The 16,508-nt window shown below is 45.7% G+C and overlaps 1 protein-coding gene across 2 annotated transcripts in view; it reads left to right on the top strand.

The window, feature by feature from the left end:
• CORO2A (coronin 2A) overlaps positions 1-16,508 on the top strand; it is a 65,057-nt gene that overhangs the window by 11,969 nt on the left and 36,580 nt on the right. The window contains exon 1 of one of the 2 annotated variants that reach the window (XM_085041955.1): positions 14,339-14,366. The exons of the other annotated variant lie outside the window; for it this stretch is intronic. The gene's annotated coding sequence lies outside the window, so the exon portion shown is untranslated. Of the gene's footprint in view, positions 1-14,338; positions 14,367-16,508 lie in introns of those variants that run through there. 2 annotated transcript variants of the gene reach the window in all.

The raw sequence follows: 16,508 nt of genomic DNA, 5'->3' as shown, positions 1-16,508 counted from the left end.
GCCTGGTTAGTGCCCCCCAGCTCTTTAGCAATGTTCATTTCCCCAGACAGCTTCAGAGATGAGATCTAGACTTGGTGTCACTGGCCAGCATCTCATCACATCCCACCAGCATTCAAACCTGTGTGCAGAGCTTCAGCCATGGGAGACTCAGTGACATTACATCACATTAGATATAAGGGCTGTATATTGAGACAGGTGAAGTGTGTAACCTCCAAACCTTGACAGAACTCAAGAGAAACATCTGCACTTGGTGTGTTTCCACTGCCTCTGCATCCCGTTGGCCACTTCAGATTTTCTCATGTATCTGTGTTCTGGTGTCATCCACAACTCCTCAGGTAGACAGAAGAGTTTTGAGAAGAAATCTGGCTAGCTCAATGGATCCCACTTGGACTCCTGTGGGCAAATAACCAAGGTCTTGGGATTCCCTGAAAGGTGGACAGTCTTGAACCCTTAAACCAGTGATGCTTAAGGAAAGCCTTTTCTGCAAGGAAAGCCTCCTGTACAGTAGCCTTTAGAAGAAATACCCACTCTGCCATGTGTCTGCAGGCATGGTCAGAGCTCCCAATAAGGACCCATGGGACCAACTGTCCTTGTCTTCCCAAAGAACATGGCAGGTTACTGAGTGAGATCCAGCTGTCTTTTCGATGGGGAGCTGAACCTTGGTTTCTAAACTCAGAAGCCAACTTGGCCTTGAGTATCAGGAAACTTCTTTCCGTGAAACAGGAGAGTGAAAGCAAGGCATTCTAGTTTCAGAAGAAACTGCTGAGCTTGCAGAATGTCTAATGATGAGTTTTTAAAGGCTGCCTTTCTGGCAAAAAAATGTGTCAATGTCTCTGGAAGTTCATAGTTTCCTTTTCAAACTCAATTTTTTTAGGTGTGGGGGGACAGAAAAGGCTTCCAGTTTTTGCTGTTCTTTGAACCAGGATTGTTTTATTTGCTTTTGTTTTGTAATGAAGCAGGATCTTGCCAGCATATAAAAGGTCTGTATGATGGAATTTGCCCTCTTGTTGAATTCAAAAGCACATTAGTACTCACAAGGAAGTTGATAAGCAATAATATTTTCTTTGCTGCCCAGGTAACCAGCAGAGTGAAAGAGGGTATTGTCTCTGGAGAATGCAGGCAAGTTAGCTTTATCTTTCTGTACACAGGCTATCTTGGAAAGCTGGAGGTGAATCAGAGGAAGGAGGGGCTTACTCTCCAAAGGGGCTGGCATTGCCCCATCCTCTGCTTCAGTAATACTGCCTCCTGCCCTGTCTGAGAGCTCTGATAAGCCAAATGAAACAGAGCTGAGTTTTGGTTTTATTTTGGATTTTGCTAGTCTTCACACTCCCCTGATCCACTATGGTATCTTGTAAAGGCCATGTTGACTGAAGCCATTTGTGTCCTCAAGTCACCATGTTTCTTTCTGTCAGAGCCTGCAGAGTATGGCACCACATGAAGCAGAATGGGAGTGGTGAAGGGACAGGTTGAAGTGCCAGAAAAAGGTGTTACCACTGAGTGTGGGATCATCCCTGGCGTATTCCCCTGTGCTTCCAGGGATGCACAAACTGACTTTGCACTGACTGAGCACAAGTGTCTTCACACGAACTGAAGGGTGGTCCATGCACTTCAGCTTGATTTCTAGCTGATGTTGGCTTAAAAATATTAATGAAGATACTTCTTCTATGACCGGGGGTGATTGGTAATGTTTCACTCCTGGTGCCTAAGTGAGAGGTGTGAATTTTCAGGAAGCAGAGCTCCAGGTGCTGTAGGCAGTGGAGTGACCGTGATGGTGCCTCAGGCTCCCTCGCTCCAGGGTGAACACTTTGGTTGCTCATGGGAAGAACGATGCTTGTCAGGCCACTGCAGGGAAGTCCGGGGTCTGGCAACAGACCCTGCATGGGCACTTCCCAGCTCCTGGGCTTCCTAAGCAATCTGGAGGCTCCTGGGCTGCTTTATTCCTATAACGAGGGGAAGACCTGGCCCCCATGAACTTCAGTGAAGATAAATATCAACTTCTGCCCCTGATGTGCAGCAGCTCCCTGCAGTGAAGGGAGGGCAGTGTGAGCAGCTCTTGAGGACGACTGTGAGGGTCCCAGTGGGCAGCAAGTTTGACCAGAATCATCCGGATAACTCTGCAGAGCAACTGCAGCTTGAGATTCCCCACAAGACTCTAGATAGGCACTTTTCCCAAGAAGGCCAATGGGATCTCCATCCTTGTCAGTCTTTCAGACTCAGCTGGACAGTCTAAGTAACCTGACCTGCCTTTGTAGTGAGCTTTGTAGTGAGCTTTGCTGAGAGGAGGATATGACTCAGGACCTCCAGAACTGCCTTCTGGCCTGATGTTTTCATGTGGTTCTGTGTGATTTACTGTTGTAATTTCTCTTTGCTTCTCTCACGTTTCCCAGGAGAGGCTCAAGTACACATTCAGTGTCAGGTTTGGAAGTGACCACAGGAATAAAATAAAGAAGAGGTGACAATTCAGCCAGTACTTCATGATCTGCAATGATCTGTTTGGGGGATCCTTCCCAAAATATAGTCTTGGATTCCTCACCAGTTCAGGTGGCAGGAGAATCTAAGCCTCTTGGGAGCTGCCTGAAGCTGTGGTCTCTGACAGTTTTTCTTTTTGCTTTCTTCACTGCTCCTCGCCATTGCTGCTGCCTGTGCTAGGATGACCCAGTTAGAAATAACCTGAGCTATTTTTATGAGGCACATGTACTCCCTTGTCCATCTCCCTGCTCTGCCAGCATGGCAGAAGAGCACAGCCATGGAGAAATAATGGGCAGTGGGGATGTGGCAATAACATGGACAGGTGTCACCATCAGGGGGTTATTATGCTGGATGCCATTTGGCTTTGCTGCCTGCCTTGGGGAGTGCGTTGTGGTTTAAACTTGTGACTGAATACAAGTGCAGCTGGAAAACTCATCCAGGAAGGCCATGGGATTTTTGCTCAACCTTGTCTTGTGAAGAGTGGTCTTGTTTCACTCACTCCTGGCAGCCCTTGTGGGCCCCTGGACATATGTCCTTAAGACTATTTTCAGGTTCACAGCACTTGTTGTGTCTTCTAAAGTAAAATAAATTTGCATGCTGTGCATTTTGTCAAGCTTGGGACCTTGGTATGACTTTGGCCCTTGTTGGGCAGTCTTGGGTTCCACCATTAGAAAGATGCTCTGAGACAAACAATGTGGTGATGATGTTTGTGGGGTGCATGGCTGCAGTGGGTTTCTGGAGTCTTTCTACTCAGTACAGGCCAGGTCTCTATGCAGTGTTTGCCTTCCCTGGCCTAAGCCAATAATTGGGGGATGCAGAAGTACTGAAATATCCTTCTGCTTATGATCTGAGCAGAAGATGCCTGCGTCACTGAGGAACCACTGTCTCACCTTTCCTGAGGCTGTGTCCACCCAGTACCCTCTGCCTAAGCTTTGACCTACTGCTAGCATGGGGGAAGGTCTGACATATCTTTTTCCAGGAACATAACATGAGACCACAAGTCCTACCCCGGCCAGTGTGCACCAAAAATAAGGGGTGAGAGGGGCTGCTGTGCACTCTCAGAGAAAGCTATTGACCCCACTGTTTTGTGGCTGAGGAAATCAACTCATTATTTTAGTTTTGAATGACTCCTTCGTGCTCCTACTGCATGTCCTCTCTACTTGTGCAATGTTTATTCTACAGGCAGAGCTGTTTTTTTCACAACCAGCTTTCCAGGGCACATATTTAAGTATCTTTGCTGTGCTGGAGAGCTGCAAATATTTTGGAGTGTTAGCTAGAGCTGGCTTTTCTGATGAAAGATAAGACCTCTAGAAGGTGTTTTTCTTTGAGCTCTTGCTTGCTGCTGTCATTTTGTCCCCCACCACTTCTGCAGATGAGGTCCACCTGCACCGGTGGCATGCCCTTCCTCAGGCAGCCTGCAGCCTGCATGATGTGCTGCAGCCTGTGGTGACAGAAGCAATTCCCACAACTGCTGGTGGGCTGCCAGGAGAAGGGACCTTTTTTGCTTCTTTGTGCTTCTATGTGCTTTCAGAGGACCAGTGCTTAAACCAGTGTTGGTGATGGACATGGACAAAATGCCTCTTTCCATCACCTGTTATGCTTCTGAAAATACAGAGGTTGAAGCATCTGACTGATGCTTGTTTTGATGAAGGCTCTTTGCCCATACCTCATTATGAGGCTGCTTTATAGTGCAGGAGAAGGATGTGGTGTGGATGCTGTGTGTTTGGTGAGGCCACCTTGTCGCTCTCGGGAAGGGCAGACTGCAGGCTGTGAGATGCTTTTGGGAAGAGACACGTGTCTGTTTCTGAAAGCCGACTGAAACTTTAGTCTGAGCTCCCTTCATCTGAGCCCCGGAACGGTGGGTGTGGATCCTTATGGAACAAAAGACAAAGAAAGGCAATTGATAAAATCGAGGCCCATCGCAGGACAGCTGATTTAAAAGGCTGGTTCCCAGCTGGCCGATTTAAAAGCTTCCATCTCTGGTCGCATATAGGGTTGTTTTTCCAAGGATATGCCTCTGAGCAGCTGTAAAAAGGTCCTGCTGCGTGATAGAAAGGCATGCTGAAAGGTTTTTATTTGCTACTGTGGATTGATTGGAGTACAGATGCTCTGGAAGACGTGCTGCATTATTCATGTGGTAGATACCGTTGCAAAAAGCTAATGTACAGCCTGGAGGCTGTGAGGAGTGGTACAGTCCTTTGTGTGGTTTTGTTGATTCACTAGAGAGCCTGGACTGCTCTTAAGCTTTTTTTCTAAATACTGAGATTGATAAAGCAAATCGAGGAATGTGAGATCGCTTAGTTAATGGCTCTCCACCTCCTTTCTTGTTTACAAAAACTATTCCCAGCCTTTTTTTTTTTTTTAATGCATTATTCATACAAAACTGCTTGCTAGGCTGTCCCTGTTTGCCAGACTTCACCAGGAACTCAGTTTTCTTTCGGCACCAACTTAAACTGCTTCCCTATCGAGGCTCAAGTGTCTGCAGGAAGTGTTCCACTTTGCATTCTCCACTATGCATATTCATTAGCCTTACCCATGAGATTCCTACTGTTGTACACAGATGCTGGGGCACCCACTGCTAACAGCAGGGAGGGAGGACCTCATGCAGGGTTCAGCGTGCCACACTGATACGATACTCCTGCTTTTGTGCAAAGAGGCAAAACTGCAGCACGTGGGGGCAAAACTGCAGTATGTGTGCTTGTGACTGGACTGCCTGAGATCCTGTCCTGGAGACTGAATGTGTGGACGCCAGCCTGGGAGCATGTCTCTTTCTGTAGCTCTCCTTGCTGCCTGTTAGCAACTGGCTGTCAAGTGACATGGTCAAGACCATGGTCTGGTGGTTAAGTTGTCCATCTGGGGACTTTGAACTCATAAACCTCAACTCCAAGGCAACATCTCTGTAGGCAAGATTTTAATTCTCACACTACAGTTGTGGAAGAGATATGCACTCAACACAGGCTCTACCTGTCCTGCCTTAGGTAAAACCAAGCCATGAACCAACAGGCGAAAGCCACCATATCAGTGTCATTTATTACTCTTGTAACAATAAACCTGTAGCCTCTGAGCTTTCTGTGTTGTTTGATATGACATGTGCAGATGGTATTTAAAGCTCTGGATTGCTGTATAATCATATGGTCTCATTGACTTTGGTTCCAGAGGAATTTATTACTGGTAATTTCTCCTTCATAGTGTTATAGCACAGAAGTGGAATTTGGATGGCAAGGTGTGTCCAGGGGTGTGTGACCTACTGTCTTGCCTAGGAGAGTGTCCATTGCTCTGAAGGGAATCCAGCTTAAACTGTGAGGCTCACAAACCATTTGGTGTGATAGGTTTGAGGGAAGCAAGACCAGAAATGAAATGGTCTGCTCTTATTTGGCATCTGACCCAGGAGGCTGATGTCTGGTGATGAAATTTGGAGGGCTCTGATTTTGCTTTGAAGCAGCAACTCTACACAAACCGTGATAAAACATCTGTAAAAGTCAGGAAACAGTTTCTCATGTGTGTGTCTTACAAATTGTAGATAACACTGACATTCCTCTGTTTGCCTTCAGGGTTGCCTTTTTAAGGGCATACTTGTATTACATTTTGAAACTTTGAAGATGGAAGCATGTGTGGGTGGATTTTTGGAAAAAAAATGCAAACTCAGAAATGTAAACCCGAGAGCATTAAATTAGTGAAAAAATGTTGCCAGGATGAGAGTCGGAGCCAGCAAGCCAGTCTGTAGCATGGGTGTAGCAAATGAACACACCTGGGCAAGTGATTGCCCAGCATAGCCCAGAGTATGGCACAGCTTCTGCTGACTTATGCCTGTGCTCTGACTGTGCTGTAGGGTGCAGGGAAGTGACTTGCAAAGCACAACAGTCAGACATGCTGGACTTAAGAGGTGTATGACAGATTACTTGCAAAAGTAATCCATAAATGTCCTGAAGAGTGTTCTCTGGGAGCTATTCCCCACTGCTTTCCTGGGCAGGAAAAGACAATTCCTATTTTGAAATTAAAGAGCTATGGCTGGAATAAAAGGAAGAAGAAACAAAACCAGCAATGATATTGTTACCTGCTGAGCTGTAAGTTGTGAGCTGTAGTTGCTCTCTGGATTTCTAGAGCTGTTGCTTTTCATTTACTGCAAAGCACAGACACCTTTGCTTATCCTGTTACTAGCACTGGGCTTTCCAGGTCTGTTTATGCGGAAATACATTTTCAGTAGAAGCTAAAGCCTATAATTAAATTAATACAATCACACCAGTATTGCTGGTCCTCCTTGGCATGCAGAAACTATTCCAAAAGTGGTACTTCTCATGGGGAAAAGGAGAAGATGCTTTCATGCCCTTCTTGCCTTTAGAGAACGATGTCTGTGCTGGAACATTTGTTGGTGTGCAGAGCAAAACCCAGTGTGGGCAGGAGAATGACAGCCTGTCCTGCAGAGAGCTGCCAGGTGGCACAGTGCTGCGGACCTGACTTCCCATAGCAGGAGCAGCAAGGCTGCGTGCAGCCTGAGAAGGTAGGCTATGACAGCAGGTGTTCTCTGACACACTGATTTTGAATCTGGGCTCCTGGGTGTTGTGCCAAATGTCCAGTCACAAATGAGACAGGAGGCCTCCTGCTGCTGCAGATGAGACTGTGAGTGATCTGCTGATACAGGTATTTGGTGTGCTGGACATGGAGCTTAGTTTTGTGTGTTGGAGAAACCTGCTCCCAGAGCCCCAAGAGAACACCAGTTTGGAGATCCTGAGGAACTTAGACCCCTGGTAGGTTATGAACAACAAGCACTTTACCATCCTGCATGCAGCCCTGCAGTCTGGGCAATTCCGTGGGTACTTGGGATACTTGGGTTGCTTAGCCTATGAGTTGCTGCCTAGGGGGCTCAGTATGCCCTGTTATCAGCTCAGCAGTGCAGTCCAGTCTGGCAGGGGTCACAGCTTCCAACCACATTGGGTTCTTCTAGGGAGAAATTCAGGGCCCTCTCCAAGCCTGGCTAAATTCACCTGCAGCAGCAAGAAGGGATGAGTAGTACTTTGCACTACAGTGGGGCAGGTGATGTTGGACAGTGCACATAGGAGATGTGTGGGCACACCACTCAGTGTGGGCTTCAGGACACACAAAGAACTGTCTGAAATTAACTCAGAGCAACTAACAGGTTGTCTTTGAGGACTCTTCAGAGGATAGAGGAGATTCCTGAGCTCTAGACACAGGGAAGTTTGAGCCTGTCTATAAGGAGTGTATCAGAAAAACAAGAAAAAGTGGAACACATGGGAGAAATAATGAGATGAAAAAGGCAGCATGAGCATGGCGAAACCAATCATGTCAACACACTGATTTAATCTTCCAGAGGGTGGTGAGCCCAGTGGATGTGGGATCATTTATCTTGACTTTAGGAAAATGTTATCCCACACAATTAAGATAAGGGAATATGTACTATATACATCTGCCTGTGGTCAGGTATATGTAAATCTCGTGACAGAATTATAGAGGAGAGCTTACATGACAGTTTGGTATCAGAATGTGAGGATTTATTGAGAAGAGTTTTGCAGGGTTCTTCCTGACATATGATACTTTTTGTATTTTCATTAGCAATTAGGACAAAGGAATAAACAATAAACAGGAAACCAGGAGGAGCAGGAAGCTTGCAGAATGACAGGGCTCTGGTTTGAAACTGCCTTGATGAGCTGAAGTAATGACATGAGAAAATTAGGATGCAGTTCAGCAGAGAGAGGTTAGGGTCTTCAGATGATGCAATACTATCAGACCCAGTGCAGTTCTGCAGAAAAGTGTCCAAAGGCTGCATTTCATTCCAAGATGACCCAATGACATGCTGTAGAAAGAAAATGACAAATATGAACTGAACTATATCTGGTAAATTTTAAAAGAAGTGTTGGATGGTTCTGTTAGTAGAATAGCTGTATGCCAGCTTTAGGTGCAACTGCACTGGTAAAATGCAGATGAGCCAAAGAGAATGGAAGCAAGGAGGACAAATTCATCAGCTGTTGAGAAAATGTGGCTGACCAAAGGAGAATGAGGTAAAAACCAGAGAAGACAGGGGAGCTGTGTGCCATCTGTGGGGGAAATCTTGCTGCAGTAAGAAGGGTATAGTCTTTTGCTTGGGATCTGGCTAAATGGAATAAGAAGCAAGGGCCACTGATTGCACAAAAGGAGATTCAATTTTGACAACAGAGAAAAGCTGCATAATTGTAATGGCAGCTCTCTGCTGGGTTAAGTTTAGCAGGATGATGATGGTCTCTCCATTACTTGAGAATTTTAAAAAAAGGTTGTTAGGGGAGAATGTAGAAAAATGAATGAGAAGGACAGGAGAAAAGACGGACTCACAAGACCCATGACGATCTGCTGCTGTTCCACGAATTTATGCTTCCTGGAAGACATGTAGGCGTGTAAACAGGATGGTGAAAGTCTATTTTGAACTTGAGCCTGCAGTACTCAAATGTAGGTTTTTCCCATTTTTCACATACCACTTACCCATTTGAGAATCTTCTTGCTACCTTCCTGCTGCCTTATCACAGTGGTGAGGACCTATCATAGTACTGGAATCTGAATACACCATGCCATGGTGATTTTGGGTTTTGTTACTGCAGTTTGGCTTGTGAAGCCATGAGCTTTCAAAGAAAACCAAGAATGACCTTGCAACAACACACGCCAGTTTTCTCAGCTCCTGTGGGTCCATCCCATCAGGCCCTTGTGGAAATCCAATCTGTTTAAATGTTTCCTGACCTGATCTTCCTCCAACAAGGGCCAGTCTTCCTTGCTTTGGATTTTCCACATCTCTTGGGGCCCCAGAGTGCCTGAAGGCTGATCTCAGCAGTAAAGACTGAGGTGAAGAAGGCATCCTATGCCTCAGTCTTTCCAGTGGCCCTGCTGCTTTTTCTGTTGCTCCTTTGCAACAAACTTCCTCAGTTGTGCTTGGTACTACTTCCAGAGACACAACAGAGTTGCAGTTAGTATTTATGCTTTCTGCCTTCTCTAGGCAAAATAAAAGTTTCACATTTCCTTTAAGAAAGGAGCTGAAAAGTTGGAGATCTGTTGTGACACTTGCATCTGCCTGGTGCACCAGTGAGCAGTTTCCTTGGTACCATTAGGCTGGAAGATGGCCCATGGAGTACCACTGCCAGGTTTGGAACAGATAATCTGTTAAATGCTCATCTCCCAGATCAGTTCTTTGCAATATTTCCTCCATAAGGACAGCAGTGTATTTCACACGGCCTTACCCAAAAGCTTTCACAACCCAAGAAAAGGAATGCTTAAAAGGAGAAGGGACAGCATGAGCCTCTCACCACAAAGTTTGGATGGCTGTATTGAGGGCTTGGTCTTGATTTATTGATGTACATTCTCATGGGGTGATCTTGTTATAAATGAGGTGTCACTGAGCAGGAGAAGACAGGAGAGAGGAGCATTTTCCTTTATGATGAAAGCTTTCCCCATGGGAAAAGCTAGTAGGTAGAGACGAGGGTTGTCTCTGACCAATGAAGCAAAAGAAGGTCTTGTCAAAGCCTCCACCCACTCTTCCACTGGTCTGGCTGCACAGTAATTCCCTTGGTGTTTTGAGGGGTCTCCTTTAGTTTCTTTGTAGGCTGCAAACCAGGGGCTGCCTCTCCATCTGCCTGGTGGTGCACAGGACTTGGTATTTGAGAGCACTCCCCTACAATTAGTGACTCTGTCATTAAGAGAGTCACAAGCCCCGCCCCACTGGCTTCCCTGTGGCTGCTGGCAAGTCCTCTCTGGAAGTGAGAGGCAGGTGCTCCTGAAAGTACTCCCTGCTCTGCTGGTTCTCCAGGTCATGCATGGAGAGCGTGGGCAGAAGTCTGTGGGGCTAGGTCAACCTAAGGAAGGTGGTGCAGGGCACCAGGAGAGTGAGGGAGTCTTCTTTCTGGGAGTTTGCAAGGTGCAGCTGGAGAACGCTGCAGCCATTCCTGGTACGTCACTGAAGACGGCCTTTCTCTTAGATAGAAATTTCACCTGCATCTGTGATAAAGCTGTCCCTTACTGCTGCTTCAGATGAAAGGGGAAAGAGGAGAGTGGGAACAGGATGAGGCTTCGTTAAATCACCTGCCAGTAGTACTGGTGTGGGGAAAAACTGATGACTGGACTGTGTGCCAGTGGGCTGTCTGCTAAAGCCAGAGGCTGGTCTGTTTGCACGAGTCTGTCCTGTCTGCCAAAACTGTTTTGGGAGGAGTGAAGAAAACTGTACCTTACTACAATACTGCAAGAAGGATGTGTTTCCCACTCTGCTGTTTCTAACTAAGCCTTTTTCCTTGCCATGAAAGCTCGTGGGAAATGAGGACACATAGGACGGGAAATGACACTGATTGCTTGTACTAAAAAGTGGCACCTGCAGACTGGCACAACATGCAAACACCGTTCTCATTGCTTGCTTGCTTTGTGATCACTGTGTTCTTACCTGGGTTGCAGCCAGCAGCATTTTCTCTGCATAACACAAGAAGAAGGGGTGACGAATACATTTGAAGGTTTTAAAGCTGTCTGGAAGCGAGAAGTTTCTCTGCACACTGTTTTTTCAATGCCTGTCTCTTTGAATGCTCTCACTTAAGTGCAGGGGCAGGGTTGCAGTACCTGGTCTTGGGGAGAGAGACCTTTACCCTCTGAAAGAAGCATTAGTAGCATTATTCAGAGTAAATACAATTATGTGATGTATTTGTGTTTGCCAAAACTGTCCCAGTCCAGCTGTGTGGACCTGGGACTTAGTCGTCTTAGTTGATTAGTCAGCTGCTGTATCCCAGTGAAGGTGCTTGTATGTGAGTCTTGCCAGTGTGTCCCATGCAGGTGACAGATGTCTTCTGCAGGAGGTGTAAGACAAATTAACCTTGCTGGTGTGAGGCATGTCCTGCACTGCTTCCCAGCTGTGCTCTGATGCTGGCTAGGTGAGAGCAGAAAGTTTTGGAGCAGCCTGCTTAGCAGATGTTTCTCTGCCGAGGTTCATCAGGAAGCAAGATGCAGCAAGAATCACTCCTCTCTGAGCAGGAGAGGGGACAGCAGTCTGTTTAAATCAGAGACACTGAAGCCAGGACCCTGTGCTGTGTGAAGAATGCAGAAGCCTGGTTTGGGAGCAAGTAGCATGTATCTTCCTGCTTCAGCATAAATCTGTTGTGGGGACAGCAGAGTGAGGAGAGGGGAAGTACTTTGTACAGAGCTCTCTTGTACAGCTTGCTCTGTATGGAGCCATGTAATGAAATTTACAGTGCACATAGCTGGCTCTCAGGCAGAAAACCAGCAGTATTTCATGATATATTAATTGCCTTATTTAAAATCATGTGTTTAACTGTTTCCTTTCTACAAGTCCTGAGGTGCTGGGAATGGGAATGGGAATGTATCCCCTATTTCCAATACATAGCTTGATGTTCAGTGTGAGGCAGTGCTGAAGCTGACTTCATGTATATCTTGTTCTCATCATCTGGGTGTAAGGATTGTCTAAGTGTCATTGGCAGAGACAAGATAGCTGAAAGGGCTTTTTGAGTTTCCCAGAGTGACTCTTCTTACCTTTTTACATCAAGTTACATTGTTCAGTTTTGGATAGGGAGGAATGAATTTCGAGAGAATAAGTGGTGTGGCAGAAAGGTAGAGGGGAGGAGAGAGATTTTAGCAGGATGGGAGGAGGAGGAGGAGGAGATGGATGAAACTGTTGTATGATTTCAAGAAAGAAGGAGAGAAGGGATAAGAGAAAATAATGGATCTAGGCAGATTCTGGGAAGGACAATGATTCTTCTGTTTGATTTTATTACTTGGAGCTGAGTGCAGGTAAAGATTTTATTTCATGGACTAGTGGCACAGGTCTGAGAAGAGGATGTGTATCTTCTCAGAAGCTTTCTAGCTGTATATCATTGTGCCACTTTCTATCTGCTTTTTTGCATGAAGTTGGAAGTTAGAATCTCGTGGCATTCTCCTTGGATGCTTGCAAACAATTCTCTCAAGAGACTTCCAAGGCTGCCCCTATGGGTTTTTTGGCCATACAAATATCACTTAAAAATGATAAGGCTGAAAGGGAAATGGTATTACCTATACAATACAAGTTTAACATTCCAAGAGAGAAAGTGAAAAGGGAAATGAAGTTTTAATGTCCTTTGAGATTTAAATACTCATTGTAACTTTCAAAATCCCCCTTACTATCATTTGCATTCCTTCTTTTCTCCCTGTTTTATTTCTTTTGACCCTGCACACAAGAGAAAGAATGAGAATAGAGTAGAATAGGGTGTGTTTTTTCTCTGTTGGCCTCTCTGCTTTTCAAATTATCGCTTAACTTTCAAGAGATTGAGACCTCCGAAAAGTCTTTCAGAACTGTAAATTCTCTTGATTCCCTGGCAGTAAGGACACAGGAGAAAGACAGTCCAACTTGTCAGGCTGGATCACCTGAACATCTGAAGTGCTTTTCAGAGTGGTAAGGCCAAGTTTGAAAACCTGCATGTGAACAATAGAAAACAGTACTTAAACGTTTCTTTGTAGACTGTCATGTTATGTGCTTTCCCCAGGAGTGCCCTGGGACTAGGTCTCCTGAGGTTTGAGTGGATTTTAGCCTGCATCTTGTGATGCCAGGGCAGCTGTCTTGCAACAGAGTTGCAAGGAATGCAGGAATGCAACAGAGGCCATGTGGAGGAGAACAGGTCTCGAGGAAAAGGGAGATATCTTGCATGAAGCTGGGGGAGCGTGAAGCAAGCATAACCATTATTAATTAATTGGCATGTGTTTCTACCTTGCTCAGAGGTGTGCAGCACAAGAGAACAGAAAACAATTGTTTGGCATGGGGCATGTACTGTACACATGATGGATCTGTGCAGTGGAACCATTGTGTGCTATAAACTGGAAGGCACTCAGCCCAGGTGTGGTGACGAGTGTGAACAACTCATTATGGGTTTGGATGGGGAAAAGGTACAAGTTCTTCTCTTCAGGAGGTGCTGTGCCAGATTGGGGTCTCCAGAAGAGCTGTCTCTTCTTTGATTGCTGCAATAGTGTTTCACAGATTTCACAGAATATTCTGAGTTGGAAGGCACCCACAAGGTTCATCGAATCCAGCTCTTCAGTGAATGGCCCATACGATCCAGAGGTCAGGAGCAGAGACAGGCAGTCTGTCCCTCTGTTGCTTACCTGAAGGCAGACAGAGCTGGAGAGCTCTAACTTTTTGTTAGAACTTACACACTGTTATTTGGACTATAAATACTGCCATTGGTTTAATTGAGTGCTACTTCTGCAATCCACACAGCCTTCATGTGCCCTGCTTCCATGCCAAGACTGAGAGACTCACAAGACTCATCTAATGTGATGCTCTTGTGCTTGCACAGGCTTAGTTTGTATGCAGCTTGTAAAAAAGGCTTTGAATATCTTACAGCTGATGGAGTAAGATGCCTGTTTGTCAGTGGAGTCTGCTGTAAGCCTTCTCCCTCTACAGCCTTGAATCAGTGAAACATTTACAAGTGTTGGCATGTGGGACAGAAGGGGTCAAGGAGTTGTGTCTTGATGAATGAGTGTTGGGTGAATGCATGCTGGGTGCTGCCAGGCCCCTGGATGTGCTGTGCAAGAGGTGGGCAGAGGCTGTAGTTCAAGTCTGGAGCCTGATCCCACAGGAGATTGGTGTTGGGATGAGCCAGGGACAGCTCTGGGCACAGAGAAGCAGCTCTGTGCAAACCGGAAGGTGATTTCCACCCTGGTTGTCTTGAAAAACTTTCTGATGCCAGAGACCTCAGTCACCTTCCTGAAGGAGCTCCATGAGGCCTAGCCAAGAGGAGAAATTTCTTGTGCCACTGGACTTATTCAGCTCCTGTGAGTTCTCCAGGTGGTAGTTTGTGCCACTTTGAATGCTTTTGTGTATTAATTTCCTTCCTTCACTGTGATGTCATGTGATCTCTGCTTTTGAAGCTGCCACCCCTTCTGCTCACATTTATCTTCAGGTCTATATCTGGATGGGGTGGTCTCATCCCTTTACAAGTCTTTTTTGCAGTCTCACAGAGTTGCTGAGATTAACCTCGGGGAAGTAGGGCCTAGTTGTTTTTACAATGCAGTGGAAAAGGTTTCAGCTCAAACCCTGCGTCAAACAAATGAACTGAAATTAAACTTTTGGCTTTCATCTACTATTATATCACTCTTAATAGTAACCTTGAAAAGTGATGTATTTGGAAGGAGCTACTCTGGCCAGTTAGTGGTTGGAATGATGGCCGTTGCTAAACAGCTTGAATTGCAGTGCACCTCTTGGTACCATAAGGATGTAGATTGTTTCAAGTAGCTATATATGATTCAGCTGCTTTGTCCCTGGATGTTAAAAAAATTGAAATTCTGGCTTTAAGTACTGCAACTGAAAATTGCTTAAAATGGAGATAGTGGGTGCACTTCTGAGTGGGTTAATGCAGCCAGGATGAGTGGGTGTATAGCCCTTCCACACTCCGGACATAGCAGACTTATTGCACATGAAATTAAAATTATTATCTGATTTCTCTTCCATCACTGTGAGTCTGTTTTCTGTCCAAATCAGGAGCAGCTGTAGGTCTGTTGTCATTGCTAGGCTTTTATTGAATCTGCCTGGGAAATGCCAGGAGAGATTAATGCCATTCCCTCTCCCACTCCTATGACTGATAAAAGTTTTGCTGCTGCCTAATTGGAAGCTTCTTTGGTGCAGTTAAAACACATGTTTTTTGATTCTCTTGTCTCCCCTAGACTTTGAATGCAGATGACTTATATCCTCCTTGTACCAACTTGTTCTGTGTTTGAAGCCTACTGTCATGGCTTCCCTCCTTCATCTCCTCCCCAAAGTTTTTAGGATTTCTTAGCAGATCTCACACCTCTGATCACTGGTCCATACAGCTCTACCCTGAATTCTTCTCTAACTCTATGGCACGTCCTCAAGAGCAGTACCCAGAGCTGAGGTCTTTTGTCTAATGTTCATACTGCCAGTGATCAAAGCACAAGCTGAACAGAAATCCCAGTGCAGGCCAGTGGAGTGGGGTGAGAGCACGCACTGTACAGCATCTTCTTCTCTGCACACTTGTTCCATATAATTTCTGTCCTGGAAATACAGACTACTCATTCCATGACTTGGTACTTCAGCACAAAGCCAGGCTTCGTCATTTCTTGCTTGTATTTTCAGAACAGGGAATATGCCTGGAAGAAAATACACAGAGAAAGAAAATACACAGAGAAGATCCAGGTTGGTAAATGGTGTGGTTGTTCAGCCTTTCCCCTTGAATAAAGTCAGTGGGAAATTGTCACCAACACTAAGCTCGTTGTTCAATCGGAGTGGATGGCATTGGACACTCTTGGCTCCAAGAGTCATGATTCTGAGCCCTTGGTATTAATTTGGCAGGTGGAGGCCTGATAGTCCTTCTCTGTGCACCTGGGATGTAGAATATGAGTCACCTTCCTGGCTATCAGCAGTGGGATGCATGGAGGTTCTGGCCCTAAGTCTTCTGGTGCCACCATAGCTGGAAATGTGCACATCTGTTCACATGGGAATGAGGCAAGCTCTGCTTCATAGCTACTTCCTTCCTGGGGTGACACTGTCACACTCCCTGGCTGTAGCTCCCTGGGTGAGCAGAGTGAGGGATCTCATCGCTGACAAAACACTCTAGTTCCCCTCCTTCCAGATGTCATGTGATTCTTACAATTTGTGCTTTTTTAAAACCACATCAGATATGTTTTGTGATCTGATTCTGCTCAAGTGCCTTGTTCTAGTTTTTATATCGGTTTTGTGATTGGTTGTTGTTACGGTCTTTTGTTTGTTTGTTTGTTCCATAGCTTCCATCCTCCCTGTGGGTTAATTTTCTGGTCAGACCAAAAGAAAGCAGCTCGTGGATGGGGCTGAAGGTGCCAGACCACAAGGAGTCTAGCAGTGTGTGCTGGAGAGGTCACATCCTAGCAGTGTGTGGAGCTGCGCCCAAGAACTGGTATTTGTTGGAGATAAGGTGCCCATCAATCTTCTTTCAGGCCTTTCCCAGGATGTAAGGAAAACAATTTCCTGGTCTGCTCCTGGCACTGCCAGGGATATCAAAAACAGTAAGGATATCAAAGATGTGAAAGGGTAGAATAAAATGTTGACAAAG

Source organism: Lichenostomus cassidix, chromosome Z (assembly GCF_008360975.1).
Source record: "Lichenostomus cassidix isolate B80296 chromosome Z, HeHo_3.0, whole genome shotgun sequence".
Taxonomy (NCBI): Eukaryota; Metazoa; Chordata; class Aves; order Passeriformes; family Meliphagidae; genus Lichenostomus; species Lichenostomus cassidix.
Note: the sequence above shows the minus strand (reverse complement) of the source record. Positions and strands in the feature narration are given on the sequence as shown.